At 38.5% G+C, this 22,323-nt stretch overlaps 1 protein-coding gene, 1 long non-coding RNA gene and 1 other non-coding gene across 24 annotated transcripts in view; 2 read left to right on the top strand and 1 right to left on the bottom strand.

The window, feature by feature from the left end:
• Positions 1-22,323, bottom strand: part of PDE4D (phosphodiesterase 4D) — a 1,438,885-nt gene that overhangs the window by 982,341 nt on the left and 434,221 nt on the right. The gene's annotated exons all lie outside the window — the stretch shown is intronic.
• The window catches only part of LOC112660653 (uncharacterized), a 119,922-nt gene that overhangs the window by 58,742 nt on the left and 38,857 nt on the right, over positions 1-22,323 (top strand). The window lies entirely within an intron of this gene.
• Positions 6,610-6,716, top strand: LOC112660712 (U6 spliceosomal RNA). The gene has a single exon (XR_003137152.1). It is a non-coding gene; the product is annotated as a U6 spliceosomal RNA (small nuclear RNA).

Raw genomic sequence — 22,323 nt, forward strand, 5'->3', positions numbered from 1 at the left:
ATCACAGATGCCAGCAAAGGGGAGGAGAAATGTACAAAACCATAATGGTAGTAAGGAACAGGAACAGTCATCAGAAAACAGAAGATTTCAACAAATGAAGGCGCTAAGACAGATAAAGTGATACTTAATGAAACAGTAAAATAAACCACAGTTTGAAGTGCCTAAAAGGGATATAAATGAGGGAGAGAGAAATTGAGATTGCCTTGTCTAACCAAGATGGTTTAGAAATCCAAAACGTCAAGTACAGTGAAGTCAGGAAAGAGGACAGAAGTGAAAAGAAGAACTGATAATAAACGTTTTCTCTAAGTCTCTAAATCTAGAAGGAGTCACTACCCATTCCAGGTGTTATGTCTTACTGCAAGAGGGAAATATTCGAAGACCCTTCACTAAAAGCAAAAATTTCACTGATATAAGTAAATAAAGGGAAATACTAATAGCTCCACATGAAAGATCTCCATAATCTGGCATGTTCTGATCATCCATCAAACCATTAATTCAGCACCATCACCCTAAAGCAAAATGCAAGTCAGAGTTCATTCAGCTTTCCATCCCTTGAACTTGAATAAAGGAAGACCATGGCTCATCAGGCATCTGAAGAAAACCTGCCTTGAAAGAGACAAAGGAGAAAAAAATGAAAAAAAAAATAAAAAAAAGAAAAGAAATGAAATGAAAAAAAATTGGAGAAAATTCATTAATACTTGCAATTACTATCCTAAGAGAGATGTAAGAAAATATTTCTTCACTATAACACAATCAAGATGTCATGGTAATGTAATAATTAGAGAACAAGAAAGAGCTAATAAAAACAGGATTGCTAAAAGAGTCAATGGAAGGGTTAAAATATAAATATGAGGCAGCCTGGGTGGCTCAGCAGCTTAGCACCGCCTTCAGTCCAGGGCATGATCTTGGAAACCCGGGATCGAGTCCCACGTCAGGCTCCCTGCGGGGAGCCTGCTTCTCCCTCTGCCTGTGTCTCTGCCTTTCTCTCTCTCCTCTCTGTGTTTCTCATGAATAAATAAAATAAAAATATATATATATATATTTAAATATGAGAGACATTCCTAGAAAGTAGAATTTCAACTTTTAAAAAGGATTTTATTTATTTACTGAGAGAGAAAGAGAGAGAGAGCAAGAGCACAAATGGAGGGAAGCAGAGGGAGAAGCAGACTCCTTTTTAAGCAGGGAGCCCAATACAAAGGCTCCATCCCAGGACCCTGGGATCATGACCTGAGCCAAAGGCAGATGCTTAACTGACTGAGCCACCCAAGTGCCTCTAGAATTTCTTTAGAAGACAAAAAATAAGGTAGGAAAAATACGACACGGTGAAATTCATCTTAGAGTTTCTATAGCCAACTAATAATTTTCCTGGAATAAGAAAACAGAGAATACTGAAGATGATACATTATCACAGAAATACTGTAAGAATATTTTGTAGAACTTATAGGTTCAAGTATGGAGATTCAAAAGACCCAAAGCAGTGTGTAGAGATTGTACCAATAAGCTAAGGCTGCCTGAGGAACCTGCCAGAGTGTTACAGGGAAAATTGTATCAGCCACAAGAGGAAGCCACCCCAGGTGTGATACTGAAGACTACTTCAGCCACTGCTTGCATTCTTCTCTGCTAGAATCATTTCATTCATTCTCATAGTTTAACTGCAATCTGCATGTGATGACTCATAAAATTAAATCTCCAGTTGCAACTTCAAGACCTGCAAGTCTGCTCTACCTGCATACCTTGCAGGAAAGTGAAATACAGCATGTTCAAATTTGATTTACCATCCATCCTCACATAATAGCTCTTCTTTCTGTTTCTTTATTCCTCCTGCACCTGTTTTCCCTTGATGTTGTAGGGGCTACAAGTAGGTCCCCCCAAAATGCGCCACTTCAGCATGGCAGATTATTTTAAACCGAAAACAAGAAGCAGCTTTAACCTTCCTCCTAATTGCCTAAAAATAATTTAGAGAGAGGACCTGCTCCAGTAAGAGAGCTGCCACCATAGATAACCACAGTCTAATAATTTGAACCAGAGGTGGTAGACAGGGAGGAATTTAGCAAAGTCTGTTTGTTAAAATTCTTGCCTCTCTCCCATTGTTTCTGAACAGTCCAGCAAACATTTGTTCACGAAACATTTACTCTTCCGTATCTGTGAATTGCTTTTCTTCCCTTTGATGTTCCAGACCCCATATCTCCTCCTTAATTCAGGATGACATATATTATTCATTTTGCCTGACTGTCTTTGGAGTCTCATGCTTATGCAAATTCCCCACACATATGAAATTACACTAGGTTTTCTCCTGTTGATCTGTCTCATGCCAATTTAATTCTGAGCCCAGTTATAAGAACATTTTTCCCCTCTCCAACAGTAAGACAATAATCCATCAAATAGAAACAACTCGATATCTGGGAGTCACCCTTTATTCTGCTCTCTCACCATCAGCATACAAACAGCCACAGCATTCTGTCAATTTCACTTGCTTTTAAAAAAAGCCTCCAATCCATCTTCCCTTTTCCATTCTTACTAGCCTTATGTAGAGTCATACAAATTTGCAGTAATCAAAGGTAGTATTGGCAAGGCACTAGACAAATTTATTATGGAACAGAATACAGGTCAAAACCAGACCATGTATATATGAAAACTTACTACAATGACATGGAAATCTTACCATAATCAAGGTAGCATTTCAAGTAGATGAAGAAAACATGGCTATTTCAGTATATGGTGATGGGAGCACTGGTATCCATTTAGAAAAAAAGATATAATCCTTTATGGCACAAGCATAATCGCATTTACAGATGGATTTAAAACCTAAATGTAATAAACAGAACTATGAAAGTATTAAAAGAAAAAATAAGAGATTATATTATAAGACCTTAAAGACTTCTTTAACAGAGGAGATAAGAAAAATACAGTATGCAAATCCTTGAATACAAAGCAGTAGAGGCTCCCATCTTCCCTCTGTAGTATAAACAAGAGTGATGGTGAAGACGGTTTGTAAGCAAGCTTTTCCCGATGTATTGTTATTCCTTGCTCCATTTCTCTTTCCATACTCATGCTATTAAACTATTTTATAACCTTATTCTCTGAACTTCCTCTTCTATATCATCATCATCTTGAATTTCAAGCTTAAATGCTCCAAACTGTGTCAGCCATCGTCCATGCAGCCTCTCCTATCTCTTTGTCCATTAAATGCAAAAACCCACAAGTGAGTTAGAGTTATCCTATGTACCACTCACTGTATTTCAGGCTTTGTACCAAGCACCTTACATACCTCATTTTTAATCTTCAAGACAACTTTCAAGAGAGTTTTTGTTACAACCATTTGGGCATAATTGCTTCAATCTCTTTTTCTTAGGAAAACCACTTTTCTTAAAAGCTGATATATACTTACCTAAAATTTACATATAAAGGAAAGAACAAGAACGAAATGAAAACAATTGTACAATTTCAGCACTAAACAGAAAGCATTAATGTTAGGTAAACATGATTTCAGACATCTTTCTAAGAATGTATTATGATAGATGGTTTGGTTCATAGAAAGAAGAGAAATGAGAGAAATATTTCCCTAAAAATGTGAATTGTGTACTACTGTTATTTTTATTTAAAATTATTAATTTAATTATAATTATCAACAGTAAGAAAATAACTTGAAAATATAATTATTAAACTTTATATAGCCACAAGATATTGTGTTAGAAAAAGTAGACAACTCACCCTCCTCTTTTTTGAAAAAGGATGTTTTGAAAAACATCTTAGTGTTTTCACATTCTCTCTTTCTATCTCTCCTTCCCTTCCTCCTATCCTCCTCTCTCCTCCTAATTGTTATTCTTACAATAACTGGGTTTGTAACACGTATAGCCTCTCTGCAATCACAGTTCCTATTGTTGTTTATAATTCATCCTATAGATGAATTTCTTACAGAGCAATTACTCTGGAACATTCCTTATAAGATTTACCACTGTTTATAAATTGTGTATTTGATTAGTGCATTTTTTTTCTCCCCAAAGATTTAAGTTCCATCAAGTCAGGGACCACTATTACATCAAACCTCATGCGATACCTGACACAGAAAAAGTATTCAATAAATATATCCTGAATGAGGAAGCAAATGTGTTAAGGGCCCCATGAAGTGAGCATAGAGTACAATAATAATGGGGATTCAGAAGGGGGTGAGGAACTCAAGAACTTTCTAGAAGATGCTATCTCTGAGGACCATTGGATTGAGATAGATGACGGTGTCACAGGTTAATTTGCATTTTTATTTTACTGGTGGAATGGAGTAGCAGAAGAGTGGCCCAATGAGATATGCGCGTGACATATTTTTATACATTATGTGTGTTTTACACAAAAAAAACTGTCTTGAAGGATAATACCTAAATTATCCTTCCAAGTTATCTGAGGGTAAATTGATTCCAAATAACTTTTTCTCTTTTTTCTATCTCTAAAATCTATCTCCTAAAGAATAAACACATATCAGTTTCATCATCAGATGAAAAATAATAAAGCAGTTTTTATTTTGGAAAAATACATCTCCATAGCAATTAACATCTATGGAGGGCTTACATTGTGCCACAAAATGCTCTAAAAACCTTCATAGTATCAATTTATTTAATATTTGAAACAAAACTCTGAAGTATGATTTATTGTGGTGTCCATTTTATGGATGAGGACAATGAGAACTAAGAGAGGTCAAATACTTTGCTCAAGGTCACATAGCTATTAAGGAGAGGAACTAACATTTGAAACCAAGCTGTCTAGCACCAGAGTTTATGCCACTAACCAAAACTACCCCTCAGAGCAGAGCAATTTCATAATCTGAGCTCTATACTGTTTTCAATTGGAAGAAACCCAGGCAGTGTTACTAACAGGCACAGACAGCCTCCACTGTGCAATCTCCTCATTTTCCATTCATCCACTTTAAAATAGGAAGACTTTCGAGCTTGTTCATTTGACTCTCTTTACCAAAAAGAGGCCACAAGAACAGCTAGGAACATGCCACGCAAAATCCATTAAGATGCTATCTATTGAACCACTCGCGTATGAAATCAAACCCCTCCTTTACTTTTTCTCCATCTTCTTTTCTTAGATTAAGGCAATGGATAATTCATCACCTTTCCTCAAAGGGCCATTTCCAATACCTTCAATTATATTGGCATTTCTTATCCCAATATAAATGTCATGCCTCATCAGGGTCACATAATGAAATGTGATGTGGTCTATTTGCCTGAGTTTTCAAGGGCATTTGGCGACTGCTGTTCTGTATGCCCAATGCATCATTCTACGGACTTAACTAAAAAAAAAGAGAGCAGGAACTGCAGGTAATTCTTACCCTCTAGGTAAAGCCCATGCCTTTATGTAGGATGGAAAACCAAACACACTAGTGAATCAATCCTAATAAATACACACACTGTGATTTCTGGGCCTTTCTGGTTTCCTTTTTTGCTCAACTCAGAAAGATTCAGAAAAGCATGTCTTGAGTAAAAGCTTCTTTCTCCAAAGAAGTTCTTTGTTCTACTACTATGAAATTGGATAAGTCAGATAGAATCTATGTTTAACCATGACTCCTTAAAAGCTAGGTTATTGCACATACATGTGTGCGTATGACCTCTTTTTTCATGTCTGAAATTTACGTTTTCCACGCACTTTCTATATTATATCTTACAGTGATTAAGTGTGTGAGTAGGTTACATGACCCTAAAAGTTTTATCAATACTTTAAAACTTATTGTATGTCCCTGCACACAGCATATTCTTGCATGGTAGTTCTACCTATTTCATGGAGATTAGCAGTCTCCTAATAGCATAGTAGAGTTTTTATAACCAACTCAGTTCAGTGAAACTATGTAGACAGTTGACCTAGAAAACAAAAATGAAATATTCAATTTGGGATCTAGAATCATTTAATTCAGCTAACCATATAATTATCAACTCTCTGTCTCATTCTATACTGTGTGATTCCTTCCTAAAGCATAAAATCACCTCAGGAAAAAGACCAATAAAGTCTCAGATGAAACAACACTTTTTTCTCATTTATGTTTTTATTAGGTGAGTCATCTCTTTCGTAATCATTAATCTGCCTCGGTCTATGTTATTTAAGTTCCTTCTTTTAACTAATCTCATTTGCTTCCATCTATGCTGATCTGCATTGTTTTCTCCCGAGACACAGTGAAAAGAAAATCGTTGTGCTTTTATCTATTCATGTGTTCTTTCTATAATCCAGCAGGGAGCTCAGTACTCAATAAAGCATTTTACTGTCACACGATTACATCGTCATCCATCACCATCTATAATTTTTCTGCTTTTCTGTAATTTCTGACGCTTCTACAATGATCAAAGACAATAAAATAACAAAATAATAGAGGGAAAAGCAATTTCAAAAACAAGAGTAATAAATGGATAGCATTCTCTGCTCTCTTTTGACATAAATAAATTCAGTACTCTGACATCTGATGTATTCACTCATATATGCTCACATTTCACTTACTCATGTTCCCCAAGTCTTTTAACTCTGGGGAGATGAAAAACTGCTGAGGTGTCTTGCATGTTCCACTGCTAAACTCTACTGCTTGCCTCCACACTAAGGTATGACAAGTGTTCTTTAAAGTGAAATCTGGTGCTCGCTTAGGCAGCACACAGACTGAAATTGTAATGATACAGAGAAGATTAGCATGGCCCCTGTGCAAGGATGACATGCAAATTAGTGAAGTGTTCCAGAAGAAAGAAAGAAAGAAAGAAAGAAAGAAAGAAAGAAAGAAAGAAAGAAAGAAAGAAAGAAAGAAGAAAAGAAGAAAAGAAAAGAAAAGAAAGAAAGAGAAAAAAGAAAAGAAAAGAAAAAAGAAAAGAAAAAAAGAAAAGAAAAGAGAATCTATGTTGCAGACAACAACGGCAGGAAAACAGATAGGCTGGGCCCAGTTACAGGCCCCTTCACCTGGCTTTGCAAATGTAAACTTGGACTGAAAGAAACAGAAGGAAAGCTCAGTCTATTTCTTTGAACATCAGGAGGGAAGACACACGAGTTCTCCTTGAATTTTCTTATAAATTGTTCCATGTCTCAAAAAAAAAAATGAAGTTATTATTCGTGTAAATACAAGAATGTATCTAAAATTTAGAAAATCTAATTGAGCTTAAGAAGAAAAGCTACATTAGAACACCACTGTGTCTTGATGGACCCAAAATTTCCAACATTTGGAGAACTTCAGCACCTCATTGCTTATTTAATTTATCAGCATGGTTTTCCCAACCTCCCGCTTCTAAAAATGCTATAGTTGGTTTCGGTGAATGAAAGATCATATGAGGACTTCAAAGAACCCCTTAAGCAGCTCCTCCTCCTTCTCCTCTCTCTTCTTCAAAGCATCATATAACAAGTCAGTAAGCCATGTGCCAGGTATAATCCTGGGGGCACACTAATTTATTATCTTTAATTTTCAAAAGTTCTGCAAGATAATAAGTATTATTCATTTTCTTCATTTGCTAAGAATGAAACTCAGTGTTAGAGAGTTTACATAGCTTGCCACTCCTGGCAGGTAGTAAGTAAGGCAGCTAGTATTCAGGATCAGGTCTGACTGGTCCCAAACTTGTGGTCTTTCATTCAGGTCTGACTGGTCCCAAACTTGTGGTCTTTCATTCTACAAGTCCAGAATGTATCAGTAGGCTTAACCCTAATCATAGAGGCTTCCCCAGGGACTAAAGAGCTATATCACAGAGATGGTTACAGGTGGGATTTGATAAAGGAAATTTTCAACATTTAATGTTTGTGGACCCTGCTCTTGGGCTCCAGGGAAGCCACACTTTAACATTTACCATGGTTGGAATGACTTACCAACTTAAAAGTTTGGACTCTGTTTCTACCCTGAGCCCACAGTATAAAACTGCTTTATTAGCAAATAACCTAAAAGTAACATTTCAAACTTGAAAAAAGTCTCCCTAAGTTCCATCCCCACGCCTCCGAAGCCTGCAACCTTGCACATACTAAAAGCATAAGATAAAGTTTTTAATTTTCTGGGATGTCCTTCATCATGATGATTTATAACTCAGTGAAACAAAAAACATTTATAACACTGTATTAAACATTCCTTCTCTGGAGCACTCTCTTCTTCCTGAAGATTGTGTATCTCAGGCAGCTGTCCTAACTGGGGCTCAAAGAAAACTCTCTTCTTCTTTTTTTTTTTTTTTCCAGAAATTCTAAAAGGTTGTTCACTTTCTGTCAGTGGGTTCCTAAGGCGGGTAAGAGAATGAATTCCAGAATGAAAGTTAAGTATTCCATGTCACAGAGAAGTTATGACTTCTGTGATACCGTTTATATACACGATTGTTTGAAATGTGCCCAAAATGGAATTTGTAATTTGGCTATTTGCTGTGGCAGCACTATATGCCTGAGTTGATTAGGACAGCCACTTTTACTTTGGAAGGTGAGCTAGGAAGGAGGTGAGCTAGTTGTCATGTTGTGAAAGGAACAAGAGAATAGTGGGTGCCATGGAATGAATTCTATATGCTCAAATTGATATGGTGAAACTATTTCTTGACGGTACCATATTTGGAGATAGGGCCATTAGGAGGATATTCAGGTTAAGGACCTGGTGCCCTTATAAGAAGAGGAAGAGACATCAGAGCCCTGTTTGTCTGCCATGTGAGGACACAGCAGCAAGGCAGCTACCTGAAAGCCAGGAAGAGATCTCACCAGAAACTTGACCATGCTGGCCCCATGACCTCGGACTACGAGAACATGAGAAAACAACTTACTGTCATTTAAGCCACCCATTCCATGTGATCGTGTTATGGTAGCCTGAACTAATACAGTGGGGATTTGGGGACAGTAATGGTGTCTGTCACCTTTCTTCCCAGAAAATATTGTATATCCCTACAACATATTCACAAATGATGATTTGGTTTTTAGCCCAAATGAAGAAAGGATTTATAGTCAGATTGTGAAGTAACTATAATCATTAAAAAAAAAATCTGAGCACAACAGTTCTGCTTCAAGGTACAGGTGATGAAATACAGCATGGAGGTGGGCAAAGGGTCAGTTCCTCCACCATCTTACATGTGTGGGTATCAGAGACCACGGAAGCATCATCCACAGAGAGAGGGATGGGGCGCCACCAAAAGATGGCCCTGCCTAGAAGGACATAGGGCAGTAAGGAAAGAGACTGGGATGAGGGATGACAAGAAGTAAAACTACTGACAGTGCAGTACAAAATACTGGAGACTCTCAGAAATAAAGGGAGGAGATTGGAACAGGAAGAGAAAGTGAGAACGGGAGAGACTAGGGTGCTACAGTTATGCAGAGGGGGAGCCAAGACTCTCCGCAGTTAGGATAGACAACATGGTTAATGGAATCTCATTTGTATCCATCAGTTTTGAGAGATCAAGTGACATCCACATTCAAGCAGTGACATTTTACAATATACATTAATGTTTGCTCCTCCTGTTTATCATAACAGACTTCCTAAAGTTCTGCCTGAAATCTAGTAATAGTGTAGTAGGATTCTTTTTTCTTTTTGTTCATTCTGCTTTTACAGAAGAAACCATTTTATAATCCACGTCAGATACTTTTGCCTGATATTTTCAGGAAAATATCTGACATGCTACTAAAAAAGCACACATCCTTATTTTAACTTCCATAAATGTTTAGGTTACTCAGACATTTCTCTGCTTCTAGAAATATATATATCTTAATGTAAAATGATCTTCCCAGGAATAAAAAATTGCCAGGAAAACATACTAAGTGCCATGATACTCACAAGGCTGGTACCTCTGAGAAAAGGCCTAGAAAGAATCTGACAAATTACTGTCAGGTAGCCCATTTAAGAAACACCCACCAAAAGACAGTGGAATAGAATTCCTTGACACAGCTGGAGTCTGTTTTTAAAGCAAGCTTCCAGGTTATTTCATATGCCTATCCATACTTTTGCTAAAATCTATTCATCACTACTGAACATCTTAGATAAGAGACCAGAGTAGGACAAGACAATAGTACTAGTGGCCTTTGATTTAGCAGCACCTGTAGGGCCCAGGAGACGAAAGCTCTCATTCCCCAGAGCAGATCTAAGCATGGGATCATGAGGAAAACTCTGTGCTTAGAGAAGCAATGTGGCTCAAGCTACCGGAAGCTAAAAATGGCTAAGGTCACTAGAAAAGAAGGAAGGGAAGTTGGCTGCACCAAAAGACAAAAAAATGTTGATGATAAAACATGCCATCGTCTCCTTCATCTAACTGCTCCTTTCTTTCCACACACACTTGGCAACCTATCCTAAGGGCTACCTTTGCCTTGCTGGGCAGTATGCACTCCAGGGACACTGGGCACTAAACTGCGCTGGGATTCAGATTCTCATTTACTGCAATGCTGCATTGGTGGACACAGTCATGTTAGAGCCTTTTCTTCAGTTTGGGCCTCAGAAGCTGGAGAGCACACACCTGCTCCTATTTGGGATAGTGAGAAGCAAGGCTCCACTCTGTGTGCAGGCTCTTTTATTCTCACCAAACTTCCCTCCATTGGCTTTCAGAGTCAACCAATCCTACCACAAACAAATGTGGCAACATAATTGAGATGAAAGGGGGGTGGTGGTGATGCAGACTCCACCTTCCCAGTCTCTCTCTTGCCCCCTTATCCCACTATCACCTGTCTTATCTATGCAGGAATGTCCCCACTAAATAATCCTCCCAACACAATGTTGAAATATAAGGTAATTACTTGCTTGGAGCCAAGCTCAGCCACTCCTCTGTCTCAGTTGTTTGTATTAAGGAAACATGGGTCACCTTGTGAGCAGTCCTCCATTCACTGGGCTGCAGGCTACCAGGCCTTACTGGAAGAAATGACAGAGAGGGCCCTTCTCTACTCACTTACCACTAAGTCATCATGCTCTCAACTTTTGCACCCCACCCATCTATTTCTATCACTCTTTCACCTCCAACTGTTTATTTGTTTTTTTTTTTTTGAAGGTCTTTAGGGTTTTTTTTTTTTTACTTTCTTTAGTTCTAAATTCTTAATCTTTCATTTTCTTTGCATGTTTATTTTCACAACATAAGCTGATTCTTTTAATACTTTTCCTGCTTTAATTTTATTTATTTATTTATTTTTCTGCTTTAACTTTGACCTCATTTGTTTCTAACTTTTTTTTTCTTTAAGATTTTATTTATTTATTCAGAGAAAGAGAGAGAGAGAGAGAGAGGCAGAGACACAGGCAGAGGGAGAAGCAGGCATCATACAGAGAGCCTGAGGTGGGACTCAATCCAGGGTCTCCAGGATCTCCAGGATCACGCTCTGGGCTGCAGGCGGCGCTAAACCGCTGCGCCAACGGGGCTGCCCTGTTTCTTTTTATCTATTGTTTTAAATCGAATATATTTCATCCTACCATGAATTTTATCTATTTGCTTGTTTTGTTAAGATTTTAATTCTTTCTTTTCCACTCCCTTTCTGTTAACTTGCTTTCAACTTAAAAGGAAAAAGTCCATCCCATTCTAACCCACTCTTCTCTATCTCTTATTTCTAAATTGGGTACATTCTCTTGTTTTCTTCTCTTTCTCCATAAGCTTGTTAACTCTGACCAGGAAGGTAAGAAGGCCTTTCTTTCCAATCTTTGCCGGCAGGCACCCCTCCATATCCATACTTGCCTTTTCAAGGACATACCTTCAACATTCTAATCCCAGGAAATTCAAAAGACCACAGGTTAACTAACCATTCTCATCAGGACTGTAATTCTCTAGATAATTGTTGCCTGCCAACACTTGACACTATCAAGTTTATATCTCCAATTTCTATGTATTTTTTAGCATACCTGACAAATGAGTTTGGCTTAACTGTGACTACAATTGGCAATGGTCTATGTAAGAATTTTGAGAATAGGAGGTCAGACCTGGGGAAAAAACTCTCAGTGCCAGTGACTTTCAAACTTCAGTTTTATATTATCTAAAATATTTTTGGGGCAGCCTGGGTGGCTCAGCGGTTTAGCGTCTGCCTTTGGCCCAGGGCCTGATCCTGGAGACCCGGAATGGAGTCCCACATCAGGCTCCCAGCATGGAGCCTGCTCCTCCTTCTGCCTGTGTCTCTGCCTCTCTCTCTCTCTCTCTCTCTCGAATAAATAAATAAAATCTAAAAAAATAATAATAATAAAAGAAAAGAAAATATTTTTGATAAGCTGTTTGCTCCCCCATATATTTTCAAGGCAAAATTATTTTTTCATCATAAGTTTTAATATTTGCTAAATAAATAATAGTTATAAGAAACAGGTTAAAAAAAAAAGAAAAGAAACAGGTTATCTCATTGTAAAACTCACATTTTCAAACAAAACTGATAAATAATTTTCTAAAATTGTATCCAATGAAATCAAAATGCCATGGTAATTTGGTCTCCATTATCCATTAAAAAAATTTATGAACAAAGCCTTCATTAACAACCAGAAATTTAATATTATTACTATTTCCCCTTAAACTTGTATTTCCATTCCACTTACAAGAAATTGTTATCAAACTTATAATGTATTTTAAATTTCAATGCATTTCATAGTCCTACCAAATGTCATTGCAATAAAAAAGCATGTAAATGGAGGAGGCGGGGCAAGATGGCGTAAGAGTAGGGTCTCCAAATCACCTGTCTCCACCAAATTACCTAGAAAACCTTCAAATCATCCTGAAAATCTATGAATTCGGCCTGAGAATTAAAGAGAGAACAGCTGGAATGCTACAGTGAGAAGAGTTCGCGCTTGTATCAAGGTAGGAAGACGGGGAAAAAAGAAATAAAGAAACAAAAGGCATCCAAGGGGGAGGGGCCCACGAGGAGCCGGGCTGAGGCCGGGGCGAGTGTCCCCAGGACAGGAGAGCCCCGTCCCGGAGAAGCAGGAGCTGCACCGACCTTCCCGGGCGGAAAGGCCTCGCAGGGAGTTAGAGCAGGACCCAGGAGGGCGGGGATGCCCTGGGGCTCCCTGGGACACTAACAGACACCTGCGCCCCGGGAGAGTGCGCCGAGCTCCCTAAGGGCTGCAGCGCGCACGGCGGGACCCGGAGCAGCTCGGAGGGGCTAGGGCGGAGGAAGAGGCTCCCAGCGGAGGGGGCTGCGGGGCGGGAGCGCAAATCCAACAGTGCAGACCGGGAGCACAGGGCGCCGGGTCACAGCCCAGGATCCGGCCTCCCCCCGGGACAGGCAGAGACCGAGAGGGCCCAGGTCAGCAAGGACGCTCCTGCTGCGAGATGAGCAGATCAGCGGCCCCGCCCCGGAGCCTCCAGGCCCTGCAGACGGAGAACTCCGGAGTTACTGCGGGGGCTGAATCCAGGGCTCCAGAGCTGGCCCCGCCACTGGGGCTGTTCCTCCTGGGGCCTCACGGGGTAAACAACCCCACTGAGCCCTGCACCAGGCAGGGGGCAGAGCAGCTCCCCCAAGTGCTAACACCTGAAAATCAGCACAACAGGCCCCTCCCCCAGAAGACCAGCTAGACGGACAAGGTCCAGGGGAAGTCAAGGGACTTAAAGTACACAGAATCAGAAGATACTCCCCCGTGGTTCTTTTCTTCTTTCTTTTTTTTTTGTTGTTGTTTTGTTTTGTTTTGTTTTGTTTTGCTTTTTGATTTGTTTCCTTCCCCACCCCCTTTTTTCCTTTTTCTTTCTCTTTTTCTTTTTTTTTCTTTCTTTTTTTTTTTTTCCTCTTTCTCTTTTCTTTCCTTCTTTCTCTTCTCTCTTTTTCTCCTTTTCCCAATACAACTTGCTTTTGGCCACTCTGCACTGAGCAAAATGACTCGAAGGAAAACCTCACCTCAAAAGAAAGAATCAGAAATGGTCCTCTCTCCCACAGAGTTACAAAATCTGGATTACAATTCAATGTCAGAAAGCCAATTCAGAAGCACTATTATACAGCTACTGGTGGCTCTAGAAAAAAGCATAAAGGACTCAAGAGACTTCATGACTGCAGAATTTAGAGCTAATCAGGCAGAAATTAAAAATCAATTGAATGAGGTGCAATCCAAACTAGAAGTCCTAACGACAAGAGTTAACGAGGTGGAAGAACGAGTGAGTGACATAGAAGACAAGTTGATAGCAAAGAGGGAAACTGAGAAAAAAAGAGACAAACAATTAAAAGACCATGAAGATAGATTAAGGGAAATAAACGACAGCCTGAGGAAGAAAAACCTACGTTTAATTGGTGTTCCCAAGGGTGCCGAAAAGGACAGAGGGCCAGAATATGTATTTGAACAAATTCTAGCTGAAAACTTTCCGAATCTGGGAAGGGAAACAAGCATTCAGATCCAGGAAATAGTGAGATCCCCCCCTAAAATCAATAAAAACAGTTCAACACCTCGACATTTAATTGTGAAGCTTGCAAATTCCAAAGATAAAGAGAAGATCCTTAAAGCAGCAAGAGACAAGAAATCCCTGACTTTTATGGGGAGGAATATTAGGGTAACAACAGACCTCTCCACAGAGACCTGGCAGGCCAGAAAGGGCTGGCAAGATATATTCAGGGTCCTAAATGAGAAGAACATGCAACCAAGAATACTTTATCCAGCAAGGCTCTCATTCAAAATGGAAGGAGAGATAAAGAGCTTCCAAGACAGGCAGCAACTGAAAGAATATGTGACCTCCAAACGAGCTCTGCAAGAAATTTTAAGGGGGACTCTTAAAATTCCCCTTTAAGAAGAAGTTCAGTGGAATAATTCACAAAAACAAGGACTGAATAGATATCATGATGACACTAAACTCATATCTCTCAATAGTAACTCTGAACGTGAACGGGCTTAATGACCCCATCAAAAGGCACAGGGTTCAGACCGGATAAAAAAGCAGGACCCATCTATTTGCTGTCTACAAGAGACTCATTTTAGACAGAAGGACACCTACAGCCTGAAAATAAAAGGTTGGAGAACCATTTACCATTCGAATGGTCCTCAAAAGAAAGCAGGGGTAGCCATCCTTATATCAGATAAACTAAAATTTACCCCGAAGACTGTAGTGAGAGATGAAGAGGGACACTATATCATACTTAAAGGATCTATCCAACAAGAGGACTTAACAATCCTCAATATATATGCCCCGAATGTGGGAGCTGCCAAATATATAAATCAATTATTAACCAAAGTGAAGAAATACTTAGATAATAATACACTTATACTTGGTGACTTTAATCTAGCTCTTTCTATACTCGATAGGTCTTCTAAGCACAACATCTCCAAAGAAACGAAAGCTTTAAATGATACACTGGACCAGATGGATTTCACAGATATCTACAGAACTTTACATCCAAACTCAACTGAATACACATTCTTCTCAAGAGCACATGGAACTTTCTCCAGAATAGACCACATACTGGGTCACAAATCGGGTCTGAACCGATACCAAAAGATTGGGATCATCCCCTGCATATTCTGAGACCATAATGCCTTGAAATTAGAACTAAATCACAACAAGAAGTTTGGAAGGACCTCAAACACGTGGAGGTTAAGGACCATCCTGCTAAAAGATGAAAGGGTCAACCAAGAAATTAAGGAAGAATTAAAAAGATTCATGGAAACTAATGAGAATGAAGATACAACCGTTCAAAATCTTTGGGATGCAGCAAAAGCAGTCCTAAGGGGGAAATACATCGCAATACAAGCATCCATTCAAAAACTGGAAAGAACTCAAATACAAAAGCTAACCTTACACATAAAGGAGCTAGAGAAAAAACAGCAAATAGATCCTACACCCAGGAGAAGAAGAGAGTTAATAAAGATTCGAGCAGAACTCAACGAAATCGAGACCAGAAGAACTGTGGAACAGATCAACAGAACCAGGAGTTGGTTCTTTGAAAGAATTAATAAGATAGATAAACCATTAGCCAGCCTATTAAAAAGAAGAGAGAGAAGACTCAAATTAATAAAATCATGAATGAGAAAGGAGAGATCACTATCAACACCAAGGAAATACAAACGATTTTGAAAACATATTATGAACAGCTATACGCCAATAAATTAGGCAATCTGGAAGAAATGGACGCATTCCTGGAAAGCCACAAACTACCAAAACTGGAAAAGGAAGAAATAGAAAACCTCAACAGGCCAATAATCATGGAGGAAATTGAAGCAGTCATCAAAAACTTCCCAAGACACAAGAGTCCAGGGCCAGATGGCTTCCCAGGGGAATTCTATCAAACGTTTAAAGAAGAAACCATACCTATTCTCCTAAAGCTGTTTGGAAAGATAGAAAGAGATGGAGTACTTCCAAATTCGTTCTATGAGGCCAGCATCACCTTAATTCCAAAACCAGACAAAGACCCCACCAAAAAGGAGAATTTCAGACCAATATCCCTGATGAACATGGATGCAAAAATTCTCAACAAGATACTGGCCAATAGGATCCAACAATACATTAAGAAAATTATTCACCATGACCAAGTAGGATTTATCCCTGGGACACAAGGCTGGTTCAACACCCGTAAAACAATCAATGTGATTCATCATATCAGCAAGAGAAAAACCAAGAACCATATGATCCTCTCATTGGATGCAGAGAAAGCATTTGACAAAATACAGCATCCATTCCTGATCAAAACTCTTCAGAGTGTAGGGATAAAGGGAACATTCCTCGACATCTTAAAAGCCATCTACGAAAAGCCCACAGCAAATATCATTCTCAATGGGGAAGCACTGGGATCCTTTCCCCTAAGATCAGGAACAAGACAGGGATGTCCACTCTCACCACTGCTGTTCAACATAGTACTGGAAGTCCTAGCCTCAGCAATCAGACAACAAAAAGACATTAAAGGCATTCAAATTGCCAAAGAAGAAGTCAAACTCTCCCTCTTCGCTGATGACATGATACTCTACATAGAAAACCCAAAAGTCTCCACCCCAAGATTGCTAGAACTCATACAGCAATTCGGTAGCGTGGCAGGATACAAAATCAATGCCCAGAAATCAGTGGCATTTCTATACACTAACAATGAGACTGAAGAAAGAGAAATTAAGGAGTCAATTCCATTTACAATTGCACCCAAAAGCATAAGATACCTAGGAATAAACCTAACCAAAGATGTAAAGGATCTATACCCTCAAAACTATAGAACACTTCTGAAAGAAATTGAGGAAGACACAAAGAGATGTAAAAATATTCCATGCTCATGGATTGGCAGAATTAATATTGTGAAAATGTCAATGTTACCCAGGGCAATATACACGTTTAATGCAATCCCTATCAAAATACCATGGACTTTCTTCAGAGAGTTAGAACAAATTATTTTAAGATTTGTGTGGAATCACCCTTAGATACATGCATTTAGCTTGGGTGGACACCCTGGATGGAATTCTCTATGTGCTAAAATGTAACCATAGGTGTTCATAAGCAGTACAACAGATTTCATTGGAATTTGGAGCTAGAACACCTTTGCAACTTTTAAAAATTTTATTTTTTCATTTTTGTTGATAGCCTGGGTCCACTCAATATCATTGTTCCAGAAGTCATTATAAATCTAACACAAATAATTTTAACAAATAAATTTAAACCAGAACCTTCATGATTTGAGGATTTAACTTTTAATCTTTTTATCATAGAATATGTTCAGATAATTCGTTTAAATGGCCCAGAATCATGTTTTTTCTTCTCAACTCAAAATAAAATAGATTTTTGTATCATTTCATAACAAAGTGTTTTTCATACTACCAGTCAAGAAATTGATTTAGTAGGTCATTACAAGTAGTCTCTTAAAGAAATAGAATAAAATAGAATTATGAGTATAGCTACAAGAAGGGGAATTATTTTTCATAAAATACTGTTTCAAAACTATGTAAATGTGTATTTATGCTTATGTATGTGTTAGGCTGCACTGTAAAATGTACTTCTTATTGTGAATCGCAGAAAAAAAGTGTTTTGTTTTCTTTATGAAAACCATAAATTGGGCACCTGGGTGACTCAGTCAGTTAAGCATCTGACTCTTGATTTTGACTCAAGTCGTGATCCCAGGGTGGGTGTGGAGCCTGCTTGAGATGCTCTCTCTCCCTCTCCCTCTGCCCCTCCACCCTCCACTCTGCACGGACAAGGGTGCACATGCACACTCTCTCTTTCTCTCTAGCAAAAAAGAAAAGAAAAAAGAAAAACTCTAAGAATTAACAAAAAAAAGAAACCCTTAAGAAAAACATGGATTTAATATTTGCACTTTCATAAGCAGTTAGCAAACACCCATGGTATCAAGAAAAATCTAATTCTTAGATTAGCTGAAAAAGAAAGACTACTATCCATGTGAACTAATTTATAGAAAGATACTCAGAAATATTGATGTTTCTCAGGAAAAATAAGTACTTTACTTCAAGGAAAATACATTCTTAACTTCTGAAAAATTGCTTCCCTATGTCAGTTTATAAGATGAAGGGTTAAAAAAAAAATCTTATTTCCCTTAAATAAACTTAAGATTTGTTGGCAAAAAAAAAAAAAAAAAAAAAAAAAAAAGATTTGTGTGGAATCAGAAAAGACCCCGAATAGCCAGGGGAATTTTAAAAAAGAAAACCATATCTGGGGGCCTCACATTGCCAGATTTCAGGTTGTACTACAAAGCTGTCATCATCAAGACAGTGTGGTACTGGCACAAAAACAGACACATAGATCAATGGAACAGAATAGAGAACCCAGGAGTGGACCCTGAACTTTATGGTCAACTAATATTCGATAAAGGAGGAAAGACTATCCATTGGAAGAAAGACAGTCTCTTCAATAAATGGTGCTGGGAAAATTGGACATCCACATGCAGAAGAATGAAACTAGACCACTCTCTTTCACCATACACAAAGATAAACTCAAAATGGATAAAAGATCTAAATGTGAGACAAGATTCCATCAAAATCCTAGAGAAGAACACAGGCAACACCTTTTTGAACTCGGCCATAGTAACTTCTTGCAAGATACATCCACGAAGGCAAAAGAAACAAAAGCAAAAATGAACTATTGGGACTTCATCAAGATAAGAAGCTTTTGCACAGCAAAGGATACAGTCCACAAAACTAAAAGACAACCTACAGAATGGGAGGAGATATTTGCAAATGACATATCAGATAAAGGGATAGTTTCCAAGATCTATAAAGAACTTATTAAACTCAACACCAAAGAAACAAACAATCCAATCATGAAATGGGCAAGACATGAACAGAAATCTCACAGAGGAAGACATAGACATGGCCAACATGCACATGAGAAAATGCTCTGCATCACTTGCCATCAGGGAAATACAAATCAAAACCACAATGAGATACCACCTCACACCAGTGAGAATGGGGAAAATTAACAAGGCAGGAAACAACAAATGTTGGAGAGGATGCGGAGAAAAGGGAACCCTCTTACACTGTTGGTGGGAATGTGAACTGGTGCAGCCACTCTGGAAAACTGTGTGGAGGTTCCTCAAAGAGTTAAAAATAGACCTGCCCTACGACCCAGCAATTGCACTGTTGGGGATTTACCCCAAAGATACAGATGCAGTGAAACGCCGGGACACCTGCACCCCAATGTTTATAGCAGCAATGGCCACGATAGCCAAACTGTGGAAGGAGCCTCGGTGTCCAACGAAAGATGCATGGATAAAGAAGATGTGGTTTATGTATACAATGGAATATTACTCAGCTATTAGAAATGACAAATACCCACCATTTGCTTCAACGTGGATGGAACTGGAGGGTATTATGCTGAGTGAAATGAGTCAGTCGGAGAAGGACAAACATTATATGTTCTCATTCATGTGGGGAATATAAATAATAGTGAAAGGGAATATAAGGGAAGGGAGAAGAAATGTGTGGGAAATATCAGAAAGGGAGACAGAACGTAAAGACTGCTAACTCTGGGAAACGAACTAGGGGTGGTAGAAGGGGAGGAGGGCGGGGGGTGGGAGTGATTGGGTGACGGGCACTGGGCACTAACTCTGTATGTTAGTAAATTGAACACCAATAAAAAATAAATTAAAAAAAAAGCATGTAAATGGACATTTAATTGTTTAACAATATACCGTGACCGTAATGCCTTGAGTATTCAATTTTTTCTTCTAAGTGGGGCTGTCATTAAAATCACAGAGTTTAGTACATAATTATTTGAAACATTTTATAAGTTTTAATAACTACTTAATGTGAAACTGAAATTTCACTGGAAATCTTAATGAGGCAAATGGTCTTGAATTTCTCAATCTGCTCATTTATTTGAGGATGAATATATCTCACTGTTAGAATAAATTATATTACTATATTTAAGTTTTATAATAAGTGCTACAACTAAATAGGTATGTGAGAATGGGGCAAGTGTTATTATGGTAATATTATTAGATCCCTTACAATCCAGACACATGCCAAAAAGCACCCCAAAACTGAGGAGATAAATACCAAACATCATTCTCAAATGTCTATCAGCTGTAGAATTGAAATAAGTCCTCCTTCAATTTTGTTAAAAGAACTGATATTTATTTTTTGGTACAAAAAAAAGTTAATCATTAGAGTAATTCACTTTTTTAATACCATTACCAAATTAGTAGTTCAAATTATCCTTTTGATTTCTTTTGGAAAATTTTTAGATATTTTTCAGAGCAATGCACCATAGTGAAATCTGTAGTGGGAAAGAGGTGTATGTCTCTTTGTCAAGTGGGAGAGGGATAATTATGAAAAGAGAAATTGGAAAAGAGAACTTGTAACTCCATCTGGATTGGTTCTAAGGCAGATCTGTTTCAGGAAAGGGAACACATATTAATTGAGAATTTGAAATGATGTTTTCAAAAGTACTCACAACAAGATAACTCTGGTAATGCCCTGTCATACTGCAGAACTCAAAGACTCAGTTTGAAGACCACAGCTACTCGTAATGCCCATGGTCTAATGTTAGTAGGGCACTATGAAGAGTTGAATCTTTTCAAAAACATTAATGGGAGAAGGAACAATGCCACATTCCCAAGCAGACCCCAGGCATAGCTCCACACCAGGTGGAGTCTAACAGCTATTGAAAGATAGGGTCACTGGCCTTCTTGACAGGATCATAGGTTCTTGTGTTCTGAGTAGCAGGACTGTTAAAACATCCTACATCAATGGCCTTGGGCCCCTCTGGAAATTTTCTCAGTAGACAGGAAAGTGACTAATTTTATTCTTTATTTCTACGAAGCATTATAGTCTGAGAAGGGTAACCTCACCAAGGTCATAGGCACTATACATCCTCTCTTCCTTCTTCAGATTAAGGGAAAGTTCTTTCTGCCCACCTGCCCACCACTCTCCACCCTAGCAGAACCTACTCCAACATTACGCAAAATAATTTTACCTCTCAGATCTGCCTCTGAAAGAGACCTTTACCTCTTCTTCCCAACCTCTGCTTCCCTTTATATAGCACCCAATACCATTTTTCCTTTGTTTTGCAGATGGCTAAGAAGTCCAACACCAATGCAAAGGTGATCTGAACAATTATTACTAGCCTTATTTTAGGAATTGACCAGAATGTTAAATGTATCTTTTGTGCTTACAACTCACTGATTAGCTCTAGCGTCACATCCCTATCCAAACACAATGAAGCCAGTAGCAGAGACAGAATGCCACAAAGTAGGTGAACTGCACCATGGTTTCCATAAAGTTCTCTCTTTCTTCACTTCATGCCATTCTCTTTCCCACTCATTTTACCCATACTGACCTTCTTTCAGCTCCTGAGTGGACCTTTGGACATGCTACTTTCTCTACTTAGCTCTTCCTTCTCCCACAGTTGTTGACACCTTCTCATTGCTAACATATTTCCTTCCCAGAGAAGTTTGCTATAACATCTCCCTTCTCTCCATCTGACATAACCTCTTCTATTACTTTTCCAAGCTCTCTCATTATTTTTTTGGCGTTTTGTTTTGTTTTGTTTAGAGCTCTTACAGTTGCTTGGAATTATGTGGAACTTTATGGTTATCTGCTCACCTGATTAGTTCATGTCACTCTCCTCCATTTAACTGTATGCCAGGTCTGTTTTGCTAAGTTCAATGAACATAGCTGATGCTTGCCTTACAAATGTAAAGAAATATTTGTTGAATATGTGAATTAACCCAGGGTCTTTTAGGGATTCATCTCAAGGACCTTTAAAAAGAAATTTCTCTTTTACCTCACACCAAATGAATTGCATAATTTTGAACACCAAAAATGTGATTAGTGCTAAAATTATAAGAGATGTTGAGGAACCAAAACAAAACTAGGGTTGGGGGGAGGGGAAAGGCTAGGCTAAAATAAAACCATGCAAAAGGAAAAGTAGAAGCCAATCATGAGTTTCATAATATAAAACTATGAAATTTCTTTTCTTTTTTTAAGGATTTTATTTATTTATTCATGAGAGACACACACAGAGAGAGAGAGACAGAGACAGAGACACAGGCAGGGGGAGAAGCAGGCCCCAT

Source organism: Canis lupus, chromosome 2 (genome assembly GCF_003254725.2).
Source record: "Canis lupus dingo isolate Sandy chromosome 2, ASM325472v2, whole genome shotgun sequence".
NCBI classification, from domain to species: Eukaryota; Metazoa; Chordata; class Mammalia; order Carnivora; family Canidae; genus Canis; species Canis lupus.